The following is an 8,643-nucleotide window of genomic DNA, read 5'->3' as shown; positions in this document are numbered from 1 at the left end:
CTACCACTTCCTCCTGGGAAATGTAACACATTTAGCATGCTGGTGGTCATGCCAATGTAGTGAAAGTTCCTTTATGCTGCCCCAAAGAGTCCTGTTTATGTAAATCATTGTGAATACTTGAGCTTGTGCTCTTCTAGTTGAGAAATTACGGGTGTTTTTCCCTATTTTCAAACTACTGTTAAAATACTTTTATAGCAGTGTGTGACCTATACCAAATACTGTTTGCTTTGCTTTTTTATAGAAAGAGTTTTGAAAGCCTAAAACAATGTGCACTTCTCTTCCAATGCCTGTAGTGCTCACGTTTTACTAATATCTTGCCCCTTTTGACTCCAGGTAAGAGTGAGGATGCAATGAAAAAAATGATGTGGTGATCTAACTATGTAGTAATGCTTTGCACTTAGTCTATAAGAGATGCTGGTTTATTAAATAACGGATAAAAAAAAAAAAGAAGCAAAGAAAATAAATTCTCTTTTCAGCAAACAGGTTCTCTGGTGTGCAAGATATGAGTGATCCATAAGGTAAGCCTATATATATATGCATATACATATAGTGGCTTTAACAACTATGTTGAAATGAAGGTGGTGGCATCAACAACCGTGTTGAACAAAGACAGAGGTCAACTCTTGAGCTCTTGTGCAACTTACCTGTCTTCATCACCTAGTAGTTTTTGAAAAATACCTCTTAAAAACAGGAAAATAGCATGGTTCACTTAAGTGCTGTATTTGGAATGTCCCTCGGTTTCTGTGTCTATGCAACAGTGGACTAAGGGTGAATTAAATTGCCTTTTACATACAAACATCTGGCCTGTCTAGGTGTGCAGTTAGTGAGGATATCTGCAGTTTTGTGTAGCATGAGGCAACCTGGGAAGTTCTCTCCGAATGTCTTACCCTCACCATTTCTTGACTAATAATACAGAGTGCCTTATAATTTATAGACAGTATTGTATATTCTGCGTACAATAATGTTAAATAGATACAATAATGTCTAAAATGAAAATGTCTTTACTAGAAATGTTGCTGTTTACATCAAAAGTAATATGGATTTCTCTGTCTGTTAACTAAGCTAGCATTGCAACTTGACTATTTATGTACTCGATTCTGCATGTGTAATAGTGTATACCATTATCACACTGATTGCTATACTGGTTCCAAGCAGTATGTTGTATCACTTACCTGCCTGTAGTGTATAGCAAGACCTGTGCCAGCTAAAAGTGCCTTTTAACTGTTTTGTGTATTTTTTGTACTTCATTTAGCACTGTAATATACAAATGTGTGTTCCTAGATCTCTGGCTAGGCATTGGGATCACATATTTCAGAATGTATCGGCGTATTTTAATGTCATTTGAAAACTTGATTTCTGCAATACTGATGACTGTTTTCCTCAGGTAACTGATTTGCCACAATACCTTTTATCAAGGTAGTCCAGTCATGCCTTCTCCCTTCTTGAAAAGGAATGAGAAATTTGTTAGAGAAATTCCAAGCTGTCTCATCCTCTAGCTCAATTCCTGCAGTTTGTTTTCTGCCAAACCTTTTGGTTCGTGTTCTTTCTAACTTAAGAGAATGTAATAGAGTTCAGGTTTTTGCTCACAGCCTCTGGATTTTTGAAGGAAAGATGTGATGCTTATTGATTGTTTATTTAATTGAGCTTTTGATATGGCAATATCAACCTTAGTTTACAGTTGTTTCTTATCTGAGATTGACTTTAACTGTGCTTACTTGAGCATGTTTGGAAAAGGGTTTAGACTAAATCTGTTTCATTTTTCATTGAAAGTTCTGACTTAATCTTTTTTTAAAAAAATAAAATGTAACCGTGCTACGAGCTGGAGTGATTACTGCATATCTTATGTGCGTGGTATGTGGTTGCAGTTAAATATTGTGAACCTGAGTATCTTGTGACCATCTTGAAATGATCCCTCGAGCATTTCCCAATAAGGGATCTCTGCAGTCCGACCAGCTTTTGAATTTAGGTTCCTACATGAAAACAGCAAAGCCTGGAGTGATCAAATGAATCCAGTAAAGATATGGTGCTTCACAATGCACTGTTGATTCTGAGAAGTCCTGTGAATTGAGGAAGTTTCCTGTAGGACTTCCAGAACAAGTCTCCTTTTAGATGAAAAGAGGGAAGAAGAATTCCATCAGCTAATGTATACGTGTCCAACTCTGCAGCTGTCAGGCTGGAAAAACTTGCACAGATTTTAATGAGAGCCCTTAGAATATAGGGTCATCCTTGAGTATTTTGGGGCCTGACTATAGCAGTGGCAGGAATGTGTATGTGGAGGACCTCACAGAGTCACAGAATGGTTGAGGTTGGAAGGGACCTCTAGAGATCATCTGGTCCAACCCCCCTGCTCCAGCAGGGACACCTAGAGCACGTGGCACAGGGTGACATCCAGGTGGATTTGGAAGATCTCCAGAGAAGGAGACTCCACAGCCTCTCTGGGCAGCCTGTTCCAGGGTCTGTCACCCTCACAGTAAAGAGGTTCTTCCTCATATGGAGGTGGAATTTCTGGTGTTTCAACTTACACTCGTTACCCCTTGTCCTGTCAGCAGCCACCACGGAGAAGAGCCTGGCCCCATCCTCCCTACAACCATACCGCAGACTGTACGTGTCATGGTTTGCTTGGAGCACAGCCAACAATATACTATTAATTGCTGCTTTTAAGGGAGTGTGTTTAGTTTTGGGAGAAGCATTGTAAAATAACTGTAGCTTCCTATATGACAGTGATTGGTCCTGCAGCTTCTTGGTAAGAACATCCTGTTTGTACTTTACTCAAGCCCAACTGACATACAAAACTGAATTCCAAATTAATTTCTTTTCAGGGATAATAACACAAAAGTATACTTTATTACTAGTTTTTCAGGCCTTCTGAAGAGCTTTATGAAAATGTATGAAGTCCTTTTTTGTTTCTAAATAGACATGCAGGGAATCTGTGTGTATAGCTGCTTTCTTCCTTGTTTCTCTTATAATTTTGAAGCAAATTTTGTACATGCAAAGCAGTGCTTGAAATCCTCACTACTTTTTAGGGTTTTGGTGATCTTTGGGAATGCATCTTGAGCTGAATTAGTCAGATCAACTTGGTCTTAGTTCCCCCTCAGAAACTGCTCTTTAATAAGAATATAAATGAAGACACTCAATTGTTTGGATCCCAGCTAAGATGGTGTCCTGGAGCAGTTCCAATGCAATGGTCCTTAAAGATAAAAATTGCTAATTTCATTTAATCGCAGAGAGGTGTCCAGAGAACGAGAACATTTCATAACCTTGTGGTTGGACTAATTTTATTTTGAAGAGCAAAGTAAAACAGAGACTCTGTTCTGAGAGTGTTAAAGCTTGGAGGGATATTATTTCTTGCTTCTTAGGCTTGATACTGTGAGACACTTGAAAATCCTTATGTAGCAAAGCACTCTCAAAATGTTTGATTTAAAGCATGTTGAATAGTCCTAGTGCAATCTCAAGATAAAACAAGAGTCAAGTTACTGTGTTTTGGATTAGAGGGCAGGTTGCAGAGCACCATTAAGAAATGAGAGGGGTTGTTGACACCAAAATAACATTTAAATCTCAGCTGCTTGACCAAAGGAAAAAAATTTCATGCTACTATGAAGAAATTGTATCCTGAGATACCTGTAGATCTGTCAGTTATTGTTAATATATGAATATTTTTGGAGGAAAAGGGGAGGGAGGAAGCAAAATGCTGAGTGACCTTCACTGTGTGCATCTGCACCAGCCTGTGTCTAGAGGCAGGCTGTAGTGAACAGAAAGGTGGGAGCAAAACTGGCCCCCAAAAGCCACTGAGGTTGGGAACTTAAGGATTTCTTCCTGTTTCTTCCTGTCTAATCTGTTCCTTTAGCATTAATGGTTTTCTGTGTTCAGCTTAGTGAGGGTTTGGTTTGCGATAAAGCACAGCTTCCCAACTGTTCCAGGAGCTCTGCTGTGAGGAAGGACCCACCTCGAAGGAAGGAACAGCCTGTTGTGGGGACTGCAGGCTTCCAGCCTGGTGGTGTGACGCTGTAAATGAGGCACGGCGACTGGGTGCAATTAGCAGCTGCCCTAATATAATAAAAGTTGTTTTTGTGGCTGGGTCTGCATCCATCTGTCTTGTTAGAGAACGGCCAACCAACCGTGTACAAGAAACAGCAGAGGAGGAAAGCTTTGGTGTCTTTGGACACTCCTTAAAATTATCCTGGAACTACCACCCCTATGGTCACTTGCAAATGTAGAAGAGGAATATCGTGGTGCATCCTGTCCTAGATGCTTTAATGGGGTAACTGTCCATTGTTGTTTTGAGCCAACAGATCCAAAAAACCCAGCATCATTTCTCTGAAAGGTTTCACTCGGGCCAGGGGAGAAAGCTGGGAGGAAGCTCTGACAAAGTTTTGTCTTTGTGGCAAAATAATTTTATTTTTTTAAATGCAGGAATAACTTGATTTCAGAATTAATTTTGCTTCAGAACAGAGTTAAACTTTGAAGTTACTCTCCAAGGAAAATATCTGTCTGACGCACACAGATGCAAATAGCCGACGAAGCGAGTGGGGACCTGCCAGAGGAGCAAAGGCCAGTGCCCTGTGCCTCTTCTGAGAGCACCTTTCTGCCTATCCCAGCAAGGCAAGAGTGGAAGGGAGCATGAGAGGGACCAGGCCTGCTACCCTTACGAGCTGAGGGCAGCTACAGGCCCTGTGGATGCATTTGGTATCTTCTGGAGGGGTTTTGTTGTGAGGTTCATAGGTTTGAAATACAAGAAACGAAAAGAAAAGCTTCGTACCTTAAAAGGTACCAAAATGGCTTTAGAATACAGCAGAGAGCCCTTGACAGCTTGGACCTTTCTGCTGACCTTCCTAGCAAGGGTAGTAGGTTAGTTTTTATCCCCGTGCATGTGTGCAGTCACGGCCCCTCCACACAAGGAGCTGGAGGGCAGGGATGGCCTTCGGTCACAGGAGGCCCTGTTGCTCGAGCCCAAAACCGTTTTCAGCCGAGACACGTTGGGCCTGGCACATCTCCATTGCATAGCTAAGGCAGCACGTCCGCTGCTGGATACAACTTCTTCCCTTTGGAAAACAAGTTGTATGAAGTTTTGATGCCTCCTTAGGCCTCCTGATGGATGGGGATGTCAGAGCTCTGCTCGAGGCCTTTGTCATTGCTGTAGCAATGACTTTGATTAACCTTTTTCCTGATATTTATCCAGGGCCTCTGGAGGGATGGGTGCTAACTACAGAATATTATTCAAGACCACAGCAAACTCTGCCCTAGCTGCTTGCCAAGGTAAGAAATGCTACGTCCTTCAGTGAAGACCTGTTTGCCGTTTGGGTAAATACTGGGGGAGTTGAGATTAAATTTTCATTTTAGGCTGATCTTTTTGACTGAAATAGTGGCAGGTTTGGGTTCTCTCAGGATCCCTGAGCTTGTTTTTGCCTGAAGGTCATCGTGGGGTCTAGTGAACCTTTGCTACTTGCCACTGCAGTAAAAGTGATTTCCTCTCGATCTTTATTTTAGCGCTGCAGACAGAACCCACACACACAGATTCCTCATTAGGTAAAATGTAACCACTGCAAGAGCTGTCAACTACCTTGGCATAAATCCAGTTTTCCCTGTGGAAGACCCTGGCCTTAACCTAGATTCGTCTTGTGGTTTCAAGAATACGAACAGCAGATCCTGAGCCAAACTGTCTTAGCATCTGCTTCCAATGCATCACTCCAAATGCTTTGTATTTAAGAGTATCTTCTTAATGAAAAAGAGAAGCAAATGAATGATGTTTCTTTTTTAGAGAGCTACTTGTATTTAATTGTTAGATCTAGAGAGAGTAAAAAAAAAAGCACTGAAAAGAAATATACATAAATATCCTATAACAAAGAGTTAATAAAAATTGAGATAGTCATTTGTGTCTCGATTAACATGACCGCTGTACAGCTTAAACCGAAATGTTTAATTTTGTTCCTTCCAAACTGCACACTTGTGCTACAGGGCAGGACTGCATGAGGCTTTCAGCATGAGAGACCTGCCACATCCACCGCTACATTATTATGCCGTAGATGTTTAGACACTTCTGAAGTTCTGCTACGTAGAAAAATAATGCAACTTCTGATCTTTTTGAAGATGAAGAGCTGAAAGATAAATGCTGGAATGTCCTTGTATAAGAAAAATCAGGATTTGTGCAAACCCAAGAGCTTGAATCTTTATAGATTTTGCATTTGCAGAGTAAATTAAAACTGTTCTGCTGCATATAAAATCAAGCCTGGTTAGATATTTGGTAATTGACTTTCAGAGCTTAACTCTTTATCTGTTCAAAAGACTGAAAAAGTTCATGCTTTGTCTTTTCATTCATTTCCTTAAGTTAATGCAAGTAGGGTTGGCTCTTTTTTTAATGAGTGGCAAACTTTAAAAAGTGAGCAAAGGCATGATGAAATCTTCTAGTGTGATTGCTGTATTAGCAATCTGTAACTAATTTAGACATTTAGAACAGTGAAAAAAAAAAGAGGTAGAAAGCCATTACATTTTGTATTAAAATTTTCTATTGTTTGGGTTAATGGTGAAAACCATCTTAAACCAGCTCAGGGGAAGTCATGGGTTCATGTACGTATTCAATATCCCAGGAGAAAAAAAAAAAAAAAAAAAAAACTTTTTTTTTCTCTCTTGTCTTAGTTCATTTTCAGATGTTTGACATTTCCTATATATTTATTTGTTTTCATTTTAGATTTTTGACTGATCAGTTCTGTAGATTAAACTCCTACACATCTTTTCTTATTCTACTTCTGCGAACTTCTAAACACAGATTGCTCAAGTTTTTGTTATAGCTGGAAACAAGATAACTGAACTTGGAGATGTTGAACTGAATATCGGGTTTCTCCAAGCAGGTGGTTACTGACTGAGAAGCAAATTTTTGTCATCAGCCCCCATTCTGTTCCTCCTCTTCTGTCCTGTAGTTTCACATCTTCTCTTCCTCTCCTCCCACATTCTCCAGTCAGCTGAATTCAAACTGGAAGTCAGCTGAATCCACTTCTTCAGTAAATTTTGTTCTCTGTGAGATTTACGCTCAGATAGAAATGCTGAAGTGAAATAACTTTAACCTCTGGCTAGGGCATATTTCTCACCCCAGCCACACCTAAACCTGCTCAATTTAACTGAATTTAATGTCTCCGCTGAGTCCTTCCCTTCCCTCTGGCTGGAGGGATGAGATTTTCAACAGTGCTGGCCTGGCACTTCAGAGTTGAATGAGGTGGCAGTGCTTGAAGTAATAGTTTATCTTTAATTTCAAGTAGCTGCAGAATTCTTTGAGAAAACATAAATATGGGTGAGAGAGGCACAAATTGTTCTGCATACTCTCACTTCTCTTTACGTGAATGACGTCCTCTATGAATAATACTCCTTTGGCCACCAAATTAGATGGAAACATGCGATACAACAACCCAGGCCCATGAATGCTGCTGTGAATCACTTAACCTCTTTCCAAGGTAAGCTTTACCAAATCTGTAATTGCTTCACTAACATTTGCAATAGCAAAAATGTCTCCCCATTCCGTGCTTTAAGTGATGCAATGGGGATGACTTGTAGCTTTCAATAACCATTGGCCAAAACAGAAGATCTACTCCTCTAAGAACCTGTTATAGGTTATATAGTTTCATAGAGGGTTACTTGTCCGCTTTGTGATTAATGACTGTTTGTGGTGAGTAGCTGCAGTCATGCAGCCGTCTGTAAGTCTTGGCCCTCTTTCGCAGCAGTGTGATGGGAACAGGCACATGTGTCCATGACGGCCCTGGGAGCCACCCCATGGAGCTGCGGCCACGTTACCCAAGCAGGGCCCTGGCTGACATGTTCCCTTAGCGCTGGCCCCCAAATCGGGGTCTGAGCTGGGGCCGTTGGGTGAATTTTGGCAAGGTATTGGTCCAATCTAGGTCGCAGCTCGAGGAAGCACAGGAGGGAGGCAGCGCTCTCCTGCTAATGCTCGTATTGGGAGGCTGTGCTTGTGTCTGGGTACCTACACTTCAACTTCTTCCACAAAATTGCTGCTGTAGTAGTGCTGCTGTTCTACTGTGTGCATGACAGCAGCAACACATGCTAAACCTGTTACGAAATTGCTGCTCTTGCTAGCAGAGGATGGTATAATGCAAGAAGGGCAGGAAGGGCGTTGAATCAGGGTTTCCAGGCAAGCTTAATTTTTGCATTTTCCTGATTTTTTTACAAGCCTGGACTTAATCTGTCCTAAACTGTGTGTAGGTACAGCCCTAATTGTGCAGGATTTGGCCTAGAGTCCTGGAGCTGCCACGCTCATAACACCCGAGTGCCTCCTGCACTGCAAACAGAGCCCATGCGGAGAAGAGGAGGGAGCCTCCACAGGACGGTGCCAGCGGCCACCACGGGACATTGCGGCCACTCTCCGGACCTGCTCCCTGCACGTGCTCTGAGTTAGCACCAAGCACTGAGGAGCCTTCTCTTATCTGGGCCTTTGAAGAAACCACTCAGGCTGCGCCCACAGGGCACGTGATTGCCCTGACAAATGCATTAAAGAGCATTTGTGGTTTTTTGGCCTGGGGAGCAAGGCAGCCACTGGCTGCTGGTGTCCTGGCCCGTTTTCCCTACCTGCTGAGACCTGAATTTTACAGAGGACTTAGCTCTTGGAGGAAGGGTTGCTTGAGGTTCTAGACATGTAATTCCTGT

The sequence above is a fragment of the Tinamus guttatus genome, unplaced genomic scaffold, assembly GCF_059628265.1.
Source record: "Tinamus guttatus ecotype Peru unplaced genomic scaffold, ASM5962826v1 Tinamus_guttatus_pri_ptg000115l, whole genome shotgun sequence".
NCBI classification, from domain to species: Eukaryota; Metazoa; Chordata; class Aves; order Tinamiformes; family Tinamidae; genus Tinamus; species Tinamus guttatus.
The sequence above is the reverse complement of the archived record's forward strand: the minus strand, read 5'-3'. Positions refer to the sequence as shown.